The sequence below is a fragment of the Sarcophilus harrisii genome, chromosome 2 (assembly GCF_902635505.1).
Source record: "Sarcophilus harrisii chromosome 2, mSarHar1.11, whole genome shotgun sequence".
Classification (NCBI taxonomy): Eukaryota; Metazoa; Chordata; class Mammalia; order Dasyuromorphia; family Dasyuridae; genus Sarcophilus; species Sarcophilus harrisii.
This window is the reverse complement of record NC_045427.1, coordinates 388,506,690-388,522,096: the sequence shown is the minus strand read 5'-3', so window position 1 is coordinate 388,522,096 and position 15,407 is coordinate 388,506,690.

The following is a 15,407-nucleotide window of genomic DNA, read 5'->3' as shown; positions in this document are numbered from 1 at the left end:
AAAATAAAAAATGTATTCATCTCTCTGTATTCAAACTCTATTAGTTCTTTTCCTGTAAATGGATAGCATTTTTAATCTTAAGTCTTTCAGAGTTGTCTTGAACCATTGTGTTGCTGAGAAAACTAAATCATCCACAGTTGATCATCTTACAATATTGCTGTAATTATGTACAATGTTCTATTGGTTCTACTCATTTCACTTTGCATCAGTTCATGCATGCAGTACATGCATCAGTACAGTGCATGTAATATTTTTTCTGAAAGCATTTGGGCGTTATGGGCCAGAACTCTGAAATAAGGATTCTTACAAGATGTTAAGTCAGTAGAATTGATGAGACAATGGTTATCTAGTTTAGCATGGTGCTTAATAGTTCTCTAAGTTCAGTATGATTGATTTAATCTTGCAACAAATAATGGTTTCCTAGTGATCTAATGATTATTAGCCAATTTAACAATTAAACAGTAGTATCTCAGAATTGTTTTAATTTTTATTTCTCTAATTCACGATGAGAATATTTTTCATATGGCTCTAGATAGCTTTGATTATTTCATTTAAAAACCTCAGATCTTTTGATCATTTATAAGTTGGGAAATGGCTCTTATTTTTATAAATTTGACTCAATTCTCTATATGTTTAAGAAGTGAGGCCTTTATCAGAGAAACTTGCTTCAATTATTTTTCACAGTTACTTTTGCTATCTGCATTTCCCTCCATTCTATTTCCCTCCTGTTTATTCTGTTCTTTCTCTTTTTTCACCTTGTCCCTCCTTAAATGTTGTATTTCTGACTATCTTCTTCTATCAGCTCCCCTTTTCATATTCCCTTCAATCCTCCTTTCCTATAGGGTAAGATATATTTCTACACCCAAATGATTGTTTATGCTATTCCCTCTTTGAGTCCATTCTAATGAGAATAAGGTTCAATAACTCCCCCTTACCTCCTCATTCTTCCCCTCCATTGAAAAAGCTATTTTGCCTCTCTTATGTGAGATAATTTATCCCATTTTACATTTCCCTTTCCCTTGCTTGTGAGATTGTTCTCTCATTCCTTAATTTTATTTTTTAGATACCTCTCCATATTGAACTCACACCTGTGTCCTCTGTTGATATATACTCCTTCTACCTTTCCTAAAAATGAAAGAGTTCTTATGAGCTAAAAGTATCATCCTCCCACGTAATAATATAAACAGCTTAACCTTATTAAGAAAATTTCTTATGGTTTTCCTTTCCTGTTTACCTTTTATGCTTCTCTTGAGTCTTGTTTTTAAAAGTTAAATTTTCTATTCCACTCTGGTCTTTTCATCAAGATTGCTTAAAAGTCTTCTATTTCATTGAATACATATTTTTCTTTAAAGTTTTGCTCACTTTTGATGTGTAAGTGATTTTGGTTGTAATTCTAGCTTCTTTGCTAGAATTTGCTATCTTATTCCAAGTCCTCCAAACCTTTGATTTAGAAGCTGTTAAATTTTGTGTTATCCTGACTATGGTACCAATGAACTAATTTTTTTCTGGCTGGTTGCAATATTTTTTACTTGATCTAGTAGTTCTGGAATTTGGGTATAATATTCCTTGAAGTTTCCATTTTTAGATCTCTTTCAGAAGGTGATTGGTGGATTCTTTCAATTTCTATTTTACGCTTTGGTTCTAGAATATCTAGAAAATTTTCCAACCATAATTCCTTAAAAGATAATGTCTAGATTCTTTTATACAATGGCTTTCAAGTAGTCCAATAATTTTAAAATTATCTCTCTAGAATGTATTGTTCAGGTCAGTGTTTTTCCAATGAGATATTTCACGTTGTCTTCTATTTCTAAAATTATTTTCGATTTGTTTTATTGTTGCTTGATTTTTCATAAAGTCACTAGCTTCCATTTGCTTAATTATAATTTTAAAGGAATATTTTCTTCAGTGACTATTTTTGTTTACTTTTCCATTTGACCAATTCTTCTTTTTTTTTAATTATAGCTTTTTATTTACAAGATATATGCATGGATAATTTTTCAGCATTGACAATTGCAAAACCTTTTGTTCCACCTTTTCCCCTTCTTTCCCTCACCTTCTCCTCAGATGGCAGGTAGACCAATACATGTTAAATATGTTAAAATATATGTTAAATACAATATATGTATACATGTCCATACAGTTATTTCGCTGCACAAGAAGAATCAGACTTTGAAATAATGTACAATTAACCTGTGAAGGAAATAAAAAATGCAGGCAGACAAAAATAGAGGGATTGGGAATTCTATGTAATGGTTCACACTCATTTCCCAGTGTAGCTGGTTTAATTTATCACTGCTCCATTGGAACTGATTTGGTTCATCTCATTGTTGAAGAGGGTCATGTCCATCAGAATTGATCATCATATAGTATTGTTGTTGAAGTATATAATGATCTCCCGGTCCTGCTCATTTCACTCAGCATCAGTTCATGTAAGTCTCTCCAGGCCTTTCTGAAATCATCCTGTTGGTCATTTCTTGCAGAACAATAATATTCCATAATATTCACATACTACAATTTGTTCAGCCATTTTCCAATTGATAGACATCCACTCAATTTCCAGTTTCTAGCCACTACAAAGAGGGCTGCCACAAACATTCGTGTACATACAAGTCCCTTTCCCTTCTTTAATATCTCTTTGGGGTATAAGCCCAGTAGTAGCACTGCTGGATCAAAGGGTATGCACAGTTTGATAACTTTTTGAGTACAGTTCCAAATAGCTCTCCAGAATGGCTTAGATGTATTTACAATTCCACCAACAATGTAACAGTGTCCCAGTTTTTCCACATCCCCTCCAACATTCCGTATTATCTTTCCCTGTCATTCTAGATAATTGGACAGGTGTGTAGTAGTATCTCAGAGTTGTCTTAATTTACATTTCTCTGATTAACAATGACTTGGAGCATCTTTTCATATGGCTAGAAATAGTTTCAATTTCTTCATCTGAGAATTGTCTGTTCATATCCTTTGATCATTTATCAATTGGAGAATGGCTTGCTTTCTTATAAATTAGAATCAATTCTCTATATATTTTGGAAATGAGGCCTTTATCAGAACCTTTGACTGTAAAACTGTTTTCCCAGTTTATTGCTTCCCTTCTAATCTTATCTGCATTGGTTTTGTTTGTACAAAACCTTTTTAATTTGATATAATCAAAAATTTCTATTTTGTAATCAATAATGATCTCTGTTCTTCTTTGGTCACAAATTCCTTCTTCCTCCACAGGTGTGAGAGGTAAACTAATTTATTTAAAATTTCATTCTTTATGCCTAGATCATAACCCATTTTGACCTTATCTTGGTGTACAGTGTTAAGTGTGGGTCAATGCCTAGTTACTGCCATACTAATTTCCAATTTTCCCAGAAGTTTTTGTCAAACGGTGAATTCTTATCCTAAAAGCTGGGAGTTTGGGTTTCTCAAACACTAGATTATTAAAGTGATTGACTATTTTGTCCTTTGAACCTAACCTGTAATGACCATGTATTTTAAAATCAGCCAAAGTCAGGACAAGCAAAAATCCTTGATCTTTATTCTTTGCGAAGGTGAAAGGGAATGCCCATACAAAGCGAGAGCAATTGTGGCATGAATCCGGCCAGCAGTGCCTCTGCTCTCACACTCCACCCACCAAAATCTCTACGCAATCTCCTATACAACACATCAAACTTGCACAGAGAGTGGGCTGGGCCATTCTTTCTCCAAGCATATATTAATAAAGTATTGTCCAATTGCTAATTAGCTTCAAGTGTTTTGACCTCAGTGCATCTGTTTAGCTTCAGCCCATTACACTAATGTATTCCACTGATGAACTAGTCTATTTCTTACACAATACCAAATGGTTTTGGTAACTGCTACTTTAGAAGATAATTTTTGATCTGGTACAACTAGGCCACCTTCATTTGCTTTTTTTATTAGTTCCCTTGAAAGTCTTGACCTTTTGTTCTTCCAGATGAATTTTGTTGTTATTTTTTCTAGGTCATTAAAATAGTTTTTTGGGAGTCTGATTGGTATAGGGCTAAATAAATAGATCAGGTAGTATTGTCATCTTTATTATATTTGCTTGCCCTATCCAAGAGCACTTTATATTTTTCCAGTTCGTTAGATCTTACTTTATTTGTGTGGAAAGTGTTTTGTAGTTTTGCTCATATAGTTCCTGATTTTCTCTTGGCAAATAAACCAATTTTTCTTTTTAAGGAATTTTTTTCTTCAGTGAATTTTTGTGCCTCTTTCCAATTTACCAATTCTGCTTTTTTAAGGCATTCTTCTCCTTATTCCCTTCTTGTATTCACGTCACTATTTGGCCTATTGTTGTTTTCTTCAGTGGTTTTTTTTTTTTTTTTGGTGTCATCTTTACTAAGCTGGTGACATGTTTTTCATGATTTTCTTGCATCACTCTTATTTCTCTTCCAAATTTTTCCTTTACCTCTCTTTTTTGATTTTCAGAATCCTTTTTGAGCTCTTCCATGATTTGATACCAAGTCATTTTTCATGAGTATATATATTGATCATTTTCATCATCACAGTAGTTTTCTGTGCCAATTTTTTCCTGTTTGCTCATTTTTCCAGCCAATTACTTGAATGTTAACTTTTTTTAAAGTAGGGCTTTGCTTCCAAGAGGGAGGGTGCACTGTTCCAAGCTAAAGGGTTTTTTTTTTTTCCTGCAGTTCAGAAATACTTCTTGTTACCTGTAATTTTTTAGTTCTTCAAATATTTATGATCTAAGAAGAGGTATTTACTATTCTCTTGGCCTATGCTGGTCTGTGAGTGATCACAAGCACGCTTTTTTACTCTGAAACTGTGAATATGGTCCCCATTACAATGTAGCCACAAACTCTAGGGTGCTAGTGTTCCTCCCTGCTTTGGGATTGCCACCAAGGACTGCTACCAGGATCTGAATATGGCAAAGCAACAGAGTCTTGCTTCACCACTAACAAAAGACCTGTGTTTGAACCCCTTACTATCTTTGGGCTGAGAGATCTGGAAACTGCCACTGCTGTTGCTGCTGATTCAGTCACTCCACACCTGCTTCTGGGTTGCTGGGACCAGGTCCCTCCTAGTGCAACCTGCACTTAACTGTGCTCTACTCTTATCAGAACATGACAGATCTTTCCTGCTGACATCCTAAATTTTCTTGGGCTGGAAAATGGTTTCACATTGTCTTTTTGTGATTTCTACTGCTCTAGAATTTGTTTAAAGGTTTGGTGATAGATTAGGTTAATCCCTAGATTTTCTCCACCATTTTGATTGTGTCTTCTCCCTATATTTGTTTCATTCTAATTTCTATTCTTTCTATCTAATTTTCCTCATTCTGTCCCTGAAGTAAAATAGAATAAGAATAACCTATCTTATATGTGGCTGCCCTTTAGTTTCTTCAAGAAAGCTATTAAATCTCCTCACCAGGGTAAATACCCATATTTCCTTTAATAACTCATCATATGACATTTCCTAATTAAAAAAGGAAATTCATTGGGAGGAGTTCATGAACAACAGTTTGAAGAGCCATTCAGCAGTCCTACAGGATCAATCACCCTCTTCTACTAAGAGGATCAAGTTCTCAGGTATACAGAAATTGGCATTACACCCATGGAAACTTAGAACCTAACTCCTTTTTTAGAGACTTTTTTATTACCTCTGTAACTTTTTCTTTCCACATAAATGCTCCAGGAAAAATCATCCATTACTTAGGTTTGCTTTATTCCTGGGACCTCTACAAAAAGAGAATAGAAAGGAATTCAAGGTACAAAGTAGATGAGGTAGGTACATGACAGTATTTTAATTTCTTCCACATGAACGTAATGCTCAAAATACATGAGAATCACAAAAATACATTGAGAAGGAATAAAACATGAAATGGTAATCTGTACCTTCAATTGTACTCCCAGCAAGTTGATGCTAAAAACATGAAAACATTTTGTGGCATTATTGGACAATCATTTCACCTTTATCTTGACTCTATATTTAATGAGTAATTTCCTCCTTAAAGTTTATGTCTTCTGGCTATCCAAAACATTATAACTCACTCTTGTCTTAGTGACCATCTTTCCCCAGAAGCGCATAGTTGCAGAAAATTATTCCCTACTGCTAGTCAGCCTTGAGTGAGAACTCCAGAAATTCTTAATCTGTCTTCAAATCTGGAGATGCCTTTCTCAGGATTACTGCTTAGTTATATGCTCAGAGGGAAAGAGACACAAAGCCAAAGAGACAGTCAAGACCTTGACATCCTGTTTTATGATCATCAGTCACTATTGCAATTTGCAAACACCTACTTAAATTATAGAGAAGTAGAAAAGGGAGAGGAGGTCATTCCTCTGTATCACAGGAAATCCAAGGGAGATATTCATATAATCTTCATATGTTCATAGACAAAAAGCAAAAGAATGGGGATGAGACTAAAGTAATTCCTCTTTTAAAGATGATTGAAAGGGTAGCTCTTCCTGGCTCAGTAGCTTGTCCTCTTTGATAAATCCACCTCCCTCTGCTGCCATAATGGATTCAGGGAAATCGCTTCACTATCCTTCCATTCTTCCCTCCTCAGCTCATTTCCTTCCCTCTTTCCATGAGCAAAATAACTTCAGCTCAGGTTCAAGTACCCTCAATATCAAAATTGGATAGGATGATGCCTAAAGACCTTTATAGTACTGAAGGTTTACATATCTAGCATATGAATCAGTGGCACATGTTTTTTCAACAATTTGTCTTAGCAATTTTGGGAATGGAGATATGCAATGTCCTCTTGTTTGGTTTTCTTGGAGTCTCTGGGAGCAGCCTTCCTTTCAGTTCAGAGTAATCACATGAGTAGCCAGGGATTAAATTCCAAATGCTTTATTGTCTCCTTGCCTCATGCTGGGCAGCTTTCTGGAGAGTTTTTCAGTCTAGCCTTGGTCTTAGTGGGGAAAGTGCAGGAGATCAGGCCAGCCATCAGGAAGATCGAAGATAGAATTGAATTTCTCCCCTTGGTTCTGAGAGCTTGAGCTCCTGCCACCAGTCCTTTGTCTTCTCTGCCTTTCTGGCTTCTCTTTTGTGGCTCTCAGCTTCTGCTTATATACTCCACACTGTGTATAAACCAATCATTATATCACTAGGAAACCATTATTTGCTATAGGTTTAAATCAATGCTAAACTAGATTTAACCACTGTCTCCTCAATTCCACTTAGTACCTTGTTTCAAGTTCTGGCCCATAACAGAGATATAATCATGAAAAGAAAGCCCTCAGCCTTTTGATGGCTATGTTTGCTAAAGTACTTACTGTTGCCTCTTATTTACATTTGAATTTTCATTCAGCTTTATAATTTACTGGCAAAGAGAGAGTTAAGTGGGACTTAGTATCAGGAAACTGAGGGTTTTTTTCCAATTCTTCTCTGTCATTGCATATACATGAACTTGAGGGAATCACTTATCTATCTATGAAATGAGGGGGTTGAGCTAAAGGATCTCTATTGTCCTATCCAGCTTTACCATTCTATGAGTAGTGGAAGTTTATATGAAGTTAGGAAAGGAAGCTTGCTGGACCAGTTCTAAGTACAAAATATGTAATGGGAAAATGAGGAAGCCAGGGACATTCCTAAAAGGAACAAGATTACTGTATCCATTATGAGGATTGGGGAAGGAACTTGTTATCAAGGGATGTAGCTGAAGTAGGAGAGTGGCAGTAAATTAAGGAATCAACACTCCTTATTTATGGAGATAGAAGAAAAGTAATTGGTGACAAACGTGAAAGATAAGATGAAAGTAAATGTAAAAAGGGTGGGCATATTGACAGACCTTAAAATTTAATTCCCTATAATTAATTTTGTTTAAGGACACTAAATATGGAAAAGATGCTGCTGCTTCAGAGTCTGTAATATTTGGAACAATATTCTTATCATTATCAGATCATTCCATTCAATGGAAGTTCTATAAAGAAATATTTGTCCTCTTTCTCTTTTTCTCCTCTTTTTTGTCATATATATTTCTGTAATTATCTTTAATCTTTTCAAAGGTGAGACCCTTTAAACATGGTAGGAAAACCATTCTGTTTGGGAATAAATTGCATTTTATCACAATAATTGCACAATTATTTTCTTTTAAGAAAACATGTCCTTGCAAAAAGAAAGATCTGCATTGCTACACTTACTCCCAGGCAGATGTTTGTTTTTTGCTGAATACACAGTTATACAATGAGCACGTCTCTCCAAGAAGATGCTGTCAGGTTGTAATCTTATATTTGCTATGATGATAGCTTCTTGGAGGTGCCCCAATGACATTAGAGTCAATGTGTCAAATAATGCTAAGCACTTTTTAGGCTATGCTGAAGTTAATAGCATTATTTCTGTCCCCTAAGGACTTTCATCCTACTGGATATATTAAGATCAGAGATATTCCAACTGAAAAGGAGTTTAGAGATTATTTAATCTTTATTCTTGTTTTACATAGAAGAAAACACATAGCAAATGCTAATTGACATAAGAGCATTTATTAAAGTTTTGATGTGTTAGACCTCCAATGAAGATAAACCCACTCATTCCCGTGGCAAACTCTTCCATTCTTAGATAACACCAATTTCCTTGTATCAAACTTTACCCAAAATGGTTTCCTTGTTATTTCCTATCACTAATTCTAATTCTGGGACCTCTGGAACCAAGCAGACCAATCTTACTCCATCTTCTAGGAAAAAGATTGTAAAAATACTTATAGACAGCTAACACTTCTTGCCTATGATTTCTCCAATGGATTTCATGTGAATTTTTGCAATATTTATTTCTTTCATCCTTCCTATAAATCTCCATGGTTACAACTCCTTGGAAGTTCTACCAGATATGTTTGAAGAGACACTGGATTTGCTTTTTTGTGTTTTGTATATTTATTTGTTATTGTCACATTATATTATATTTTGTATTTACTTATATGTGCTTGTTGGCCTCATTAAAATGTAAGTACTTTGAAGTCCAAGATGGGTTCATTTTTGCCTTTAATCTCAAAGGACTGCCAAATAGTGAGTACTTCATGAATAAATATTGATTGATTGATTAGCTGATTAGTCAGATGATCTAAGAATCAGAAACCAAGTTTTTTGCCTTATAATTTAGGGTAAATCATTTCCTAGCTCTGAGCTTCAATTCATCCATAAAGATGAAATTCACACACACACACACACACACACACACATACACACACACAGCCTCCCTCCACTTCCACCTCATGATGGTGGACATCTTTTAGAAGATTTACATAAGATATAAAGAAGAGGCACACAGTTGAAAGGGAATGGGGCAGGTTATTATCTTTACCACTCTAGGGGGTAATTACTTTTAGAAGCTCACAGATTAGTTAAAGTAACATTTGCATTCACTATCTTCCCTGATTGCTATTTTTTTTAAACAAAAATAAAAAATCATCACCACCACAACAACAAGCCTTAGAAAAACCCCTATTTCTTTCAGGATCAAATATAAACTTCCCTTTTTGGCTTTTTAAAGTCTTTCATAACTTGGGTCTGACCTACTTTTTTCAGTCTTCTTACATCACAAAATGTTTGCCAGGTTTTAAGGTAAGGCACTGTTGAGATGAATGAAGAAAGACAAAAGACAATACCTGCCTTCAAAGAACTCAGTTTTATAGGGAAGAGACATAATGCAAATGACTACACACAGGGGGAGGAAAAAAAAAAAAAATATATATATATATATATATTTAATCAGAATAAATTGGGGGCAGTTTCATAGGGAGGCAACTAAGATTAAGGGACTGGAGAAGGCTTCTGGAAGAAGGCAGGACTTATAGTTAAGAAAGGATTCCTCAACACATAATCTGCAACACAGTGATTTTCACTTCCTTAAATGGGATATTTCTTTCTACTGTGAGTGTTTTTAATGGATGTCCCTTATACCTGAAATGTTTTCCTTTATGATGTCTCTTTTTTGATTTCTCTGGATTCCCTTAATTCAGAGCTAAATTCCCACCTTTTTCCTCAGTCTCTGTAATCTTAGTACCTTTCCTCTGAGACAACCCCATTTGATTCTGAATGTATTTTTCTTTTATATGATGTCCTCTGAATAAGACTTAGTAGTTCCTTTAGAACAGGCATTGTTTATTTATTTATTTATTTATTTGCAGCCCCAAAACTTAGCACAGTACCTAGAACATAGTAGTCACTTAATAAATGCTAATTAACTGACTGAAGCCTTTAATTTTGATATGCTCGTTCTTTTTGTTTGTTTGTTTGTTTTGTTTGCCTCTCAGAGAACCCACATGATCCTCCTCCATTTAGTTGCTTCTGGTTTCACTGATAATGAGAATGACTACATAGATGTAATTCAGTTCTTCCACCAAATATATTACTTCAATATCCATGTCACAAAGTTATCACATTAAGAGTATTAATGGCTTAATTAAAATTTATAGACAGTTTAATGACAAGATGTTTCTTATAATCTTTTGCCCTATTTTACATAACTGTTATGGTGGTTGGGATAGTGAGTGACACAGAACTAGGGGATGTTTTTTATTTATTTCTGTTTTGTGGGTCATCATAGTCAAATAATTCATCTTGTAGTAGCCAAATTCCTAGTGATAAGATCCTTCATATTATATCCTAGGCTAGTTTTGAGTTAGCAGATTAGGGAAGTGTTTTTGAAATCTTTCTCTGCTGGGTAGAACACAACTAGAATTCTTATTGGATTAACTTCATCTGATAATAAACTAGTAGAGTTAGACTTTAATGGGTCACCAGAACCTTAACTATAGCCAAATAACTTGTTTTTGGCTCTTCCAAGGTGATATGATCTAGGGAGGTGTGCTAACTCATCTCCTATACTGTGCATAGATTTGCAAGTTACTACAAGTACTCTTTCTCAATGCTGGAACTATGGTCAGGATCCCTGCTCCCCTAGGGCTGTGAACTCCACTGTGTTAGTGCTTCTCCTTGCACCAGGACTAAGAACCAAAACTATGCTTCAGATTCAAGCATAAGCAATGCAACAGAGTCCTGCTTCTGGTGCCAGCAAAGGAAATCTCCTTCTGATGTGTTATCCAATCCTTTAACCATAAATGGACTGAGAGGTCTGGAGCCAGTCATATTAGATAATGTGACATAAAAGGAACATCTTTAAACTTGGAAGAGATATGGAAAAATCAGAACACTAATGTACTATTGGTAAAGTTGTACACTGGAGAACAATTTGGAGTATAACATCATACTATAAAAATTTTGACTAAGCAATACCATTACTAAGTATCCCAATGAGATAAAAAAAGAAAACAACACACACACACACACACACACACACACACACACATATATATATATATATATATATATATATATATATATACAAAAATATTTAGAGCTTCTCTTTTAGTAGCAGCAAAGAACTAGAAATTGAAGTATATTCATCAATTAGGGAATGGCTAAACAAGTTGTGATCTATGATTATGATGGAATACATACTATAGTACCTTAATAAATGGTGAGCAGGATGTTCTTAGGAAAAACATGCAAAGACTGATATGAACTTATAATGAAATGAGTAGAAATAGGAGAACACTTTTCACAGTAAAAGCAATAATGTATAATGATCTACTATGATTTTTTTAGCAATGAAAAGATTCAAGAAGCTATTGTAGAATTCATGATGAAAGGTGCAGTCCATCTCTAGAGAAAGACCTGTAAGAGCCTGACTGTAGTTCTTCTAAGATATTTTTTTCTTTATTTCCTTTATTTTTCTTTGTTTCTTTTTCTCTGTTTTCTTTTACTAAATGACTTACATGGAAATGTATTTTGCATGATTATATATATATATATATATATATATATATATATATATATATATAAAACCCATGTCAAATTGCTCATCTTCTTAATGAAGAGATTGGAGAAGAGGAGATAATTTGGAATTCAAAATTGAAAAAAGAAGAAGGTTTAAATTTCTTTACTTGTAATTGGGAAAAATAAAATATTGAACAAGATTTAAAACATATTCATATATTTTGCTTTTACAGTTTACTGTATTTTCTATTTATTTTCCATCACTTCCCATTTCCTGTACCCCCCAAAAAAATCCTTCCCCAAAAGAATAAGTTTTAAAAAAAGAAAAGTTTTTCAGCAAAACATATTAACATATTGAGTTGAGCATTATAATAAATGTTCCACTTCTCAAAGAAGGGAAGGTTCACATTCAAATGTTGCTTTTTTAAAATTCAGTCTTAGTCATTATAATTAAATATTGATCAACCATATTTCCTCCTTTGATGATCCTCTGGTTCAGAGCCTCTATACCTTATAGTCCTCTATCACACCAGTATAATGAGTTCCTGCATTCCAGATCACCACCTCCAGGTTGAGTGACTGTATTATCTCTTATCATCATGCTTTCAGCTTGCTACCTCCTCCAGGGATAGAGGTCAACTACAAAAGGGTACAGGACAGATTTTCTGAAGGATAAGTCACTCCTTTCTTGTAACTATACCTGATAGCAAAAAGACTGCATGAATCAGGGCTTGAAAAGAAAGGCACCTCAAAATAAAAGGTGTGTATATATCTATATAGATATATAGATATATAGATAGATAACCCACACACACATATATTACATACATACTCTCTCTTTATATATATATATATATATATATATATATATATATATATACACATGTATATGTATGTATGTAATCTACATACATATGTATGTATGTTATATACATATGTATGGATGGATGTAATATACATATATAAAGTATATATATGTGTGTGTGTATATATATATATATATATATATAGAGAGAGAGAGAGAGAGAGAGAGAGAGAATGAAAAGGAATGCCTTTCAATGATTTGGGAAGACTTCTAAATCAAATAAAATACAGACAAGATCATAAAAGCAAAATATAAGACTATTGCCGCATGAGTAGCAAAAGCTTTTACAAGTCTATACAGTTTGAATAAGAAGGGTAATTTTCAATTGGAGCAAAATATTTGCATTAAATGCCATTGATAAAAGTCTTTAGATACCAGATACATAGAGAATTAACATAAATATGAAAAACCAAGTAGTATTTTCAATAGATATTCGTCAGATAATATGAATAGTTTTCAAAAGAAAAATTGCAAGTGCTGATCAATAATATTAAAGATTTCTCTAAGCCACTGGTAATGAAAGAACACAAATTCCTTAAACTCAAAAATTGACAAAAACAATAAGCCATCAATGTTCAAATGCCTTCAGGAAGATAGGTTTACCTATATACTTTAACCTTGAGGAATCTCTACTGGGATAACAGGATTTGGGGTACTGTACCCATTCCCTGTTTGGATTGAGTTCAATATTGAATGAACTTGCTTCTAATTAGAAATGTTAGCCTTAATTTTCACATTCATTTGGCTTTAAAATTCCTTATATGATTTTTTAAAAAAGATATTTTACTTTTCCTCTCACATGTCAATAAAATTTTTAGCATTCCTTTTTGCAAAATTTTGAATTCTAAAAATTTTTCCCTCTCTTCCTTGCTTCTTCCCTGCCTTTCTTCCCCTCTTCCAAAGATGGTAGAGAATGTGATGTACTTAACCATGTGTTAGCATGTAAAACATAGTTCCATACTAGTTCCAGTTGTGAAAAAAGAAACAGATCAAAAAGAAAAAGAATCATGAAAAAGAAAGAATGCTTTAGTCTGTACTCAGAGTCCATCAGTTCTTTATTTGGATATGTAGAACATTTTTCTTCAAGAGTCCTTTGTACTTGTCATGGAATATTATATTTCTGAGAAGATTAACAGTTGATCATCACAAAATATTGACGATATTGTATTCAATGCTTTCTTGGTTTTGTTTACTTCAGTTTGTATCAGTTCATACAAGTCTTTCCAGATATTTCTGAAACCAATGTACTCATCATTTTTTATTGCCCTATAGTATTCTATTACATTCAGATACCATAGCATGTTTAGCCATTCTCTAAATGATAGGCATCCTCTCAGTTGCCAATATTTTGCCACCAAAAAATGCTTTTATAATTTTTTTGCACTTGTAGGTCCCTTTCCTATTTTTATAATCTATTTTGAATACAGACTTTTTAGTGATATTTCTGAAACAAAGAGTATGCACATTTGGTTTTCTGAATGTTTCAAATGGCAAAATTACAAATTGCTCTCTAGAATGGTTGGATCAGTTTGAAATACCACCAACAATGCATTAATGCCCCAAGTTTCTGACATCCCCTTCAACATTTATCACTTTTTTTTGGTCATATTAGCCAGAATAACAGGTATGAGATGGTACCTCAGAATAATTTTAATTTGCATTTCTCTAATCAAAAGTGATTAGATCATTTATTCACATGCCAAAAATAGATTTGATTTGTTCATCTAAAAGTTGCCTATTGATACCCTTTGACCATTTATCAGTTAAGAAATGGCTTGTCTTCTTATAAATTTGAATCACTTCTCTATATATTTGAGAGATGAGACCTTTATCAAAGACACTTACTATAAAGATTGTTTCCCAGTTCTCTGCTTTCCTTTTAATTTTGGTTACATTGGTTTTGTTTTTATCAAAACTTAAATTTAATATAATCAAACATCCATTTTGTATTTTGTAATGCTTTATATCTCTTGTTTTGCATCTCTTCCCATAGATCTGACATTCCTTACTCTTCTAATTTGCTTATAGTATCACCCTTTATGTCTAAATTGTGCATCCATTTTGATCTTATCTTGGTATGTGGTGTGAGACGCTTGTCTATATCTAAATTGTGTTCTGTTATTTTCCATTTTGTCAGAAGTTTTCTTTTTTCAAATACTGAATTCTTAACTGAAAATCAGACATCTTGGATTACTAGGTTACTGTGGTCACTGACTACTAGGTCTTCTGTATCAAATCTATTCCACTGACCCATAACTATTTTTTAGCCAATACCAGTTGGTTTTAATTATTACTGCTTTATATATGATATGAATCTGGTATTTCTATATCTTGTATTTTTCCATTAATTACCTTGATATTCTAGACCTTCCAGATTCATTCTTAAATACACACATTGCTATATTATTTTTACCAGTTACAGGTAAAACAATTTTAAGCAGTTTTGAGTTACAAATTTTCTTCCTTTTCACCCCACCTTAAACAAGAAGACACATGTACCTTAAAGGTACCATGAAAGTCATATTACAAAAGAAAACATAGCTTTCCCACCCGCCTCAAAAAAAAATCTCAAGAAAAATAAAATAGAATAAAACTATAGGATGCTTCAATCTGTGTTCAGATACATTCAGGCCTTTCTCTTGGTATGGATAGTATTTTTCATCATGAATTCTTCAGAATAATCTTAGATCACTCTATTGCTGAAAATAGTTGTCATTCTCAGCTAATCATCCCACAACATTGCTATTACTTTGTACACAATACATTTCATTTTGCAAGAACTAGTGGAGAACTTTCCAGGTTTT